General features: G+C 36.7%; 1 long non-coding RNA gene across 1 annotated transcript; it reads right to left on the minus strand.

Moving 5' to 3' along the window:
* LOC110264037 lies at window positions 245–1,020 on the minus strand. The gene is made up of 3 exons (XR_002349772.1): window positions 774–1,020; window positions 585–676; window positions 245–261 (listed from the first exon to the last, which is right to left on the minus strand). It is a non-coding gene; the product is annotated as an uncharacterized LOC110264037 (long non-coding RNA).

A 1,166-nucleotide genomic window follows, 5' to 3' on the forward strand; every position in this document is an offset into this window, starting at 1 on the left:
TATATCATGCTCCCTAGTATCCGGTAGGATTCTGGTTGAAGAATTTTAAAATTCTAAAATATCGTGCCAATTATTCATAACAACAAAAGAAATGAGAACAAAATTTCTTTTACCTGACTCCAATTATCACTAAAAGTTACGGTTCTTCACATAATTATAAGATGTCAATTAAGTGAACGATTATGAACCAGAAAAAATTGCATAAAAAATGTAAAAAAGATAAAAATTGTACCTGTCGGTGTTCCCAGTTCCAAGTTGTTTCTGTACATGACAAAGAAAATTTAATTAATTATTATTATATAACTCTAAATGTATTATATATACTGTATACTACTTACTATATCAGTACAATTTTGTGTATGCTTTTCCAGTTGTCTTATCACATTCACGACAAGGATCAAATAAACAATATAACGGAATTCAAAGCTTATTCAGAACAGATCAGAACATAAATGAAACAAACACCAACTAATGACTTCATTTTCAGAACAAAACTAAGATTTTCAAGCAACTGAACACTCACAGGTACACACTGCTTAAAACGGAAAATCGTAAGAACTAAAATTGAAAGACCTTGCACATACCAGAGTAAGCAAAACGCAAGCTGAAGCAAATTCACAGAGTAGCACTGTTGCACACACATGCCATTATAATATCCCTGTTCTTGAGAATAACCCTATCAAATCAAATAATGCCAGATGAGCTAACATACCTTCTTAAATTGGAACCCTAGCCCTCTCAAATTTTAGAACCAAATGAAGGTGAATACATACCTTCTCGACGACGATGAGCAAAGAGAAGGCGATGCTGAGCGCCGAGTATTCCCGATGCTGAGCTTACAGTGACGGTCAGAGCAGGAAGACGAAGAGGAGCGATGGTTCTCGCGATCGATGGCGAAGTCATGATGGGTGAGTGGTGAGTGGGAAAGAGGAGCGACGGTGAGTGGGCAAGGTGACGGCGGGAGGGTGATGAGTGACAGAATGGGGAGAGTGGTTCTCTGATTTGGTGAAGAACAGTGACGCAAAGGGAAAAGGGGAAAAGGGGGTGAGTTACGTTACATACTGATTAAGTGTATTTGGTGAAAAGGGGGAAAATTACTAAGTGTTTATATAAATAATGTAAAATTCACGTGAAATTTTTACAACGGATTATATAAATACCAGTTT

The sequence above is a fragment of the Arachis ipaensis genome, chromosome B06 (assembly GCF_000816755.2).
Source record: "Arachis ipaensis cultivar K30076 chromosome B06, Araip1.1, whole genome shotgun sequence".
In the NCBI taxonomy this organism is placed as follows: domain Eukaryota; kingdom Viridiplantae; phylum Streptophyta; class Magnoliopsida; order Fabales; family Fabaceae; genus Arachis; species Arachis ipaensis.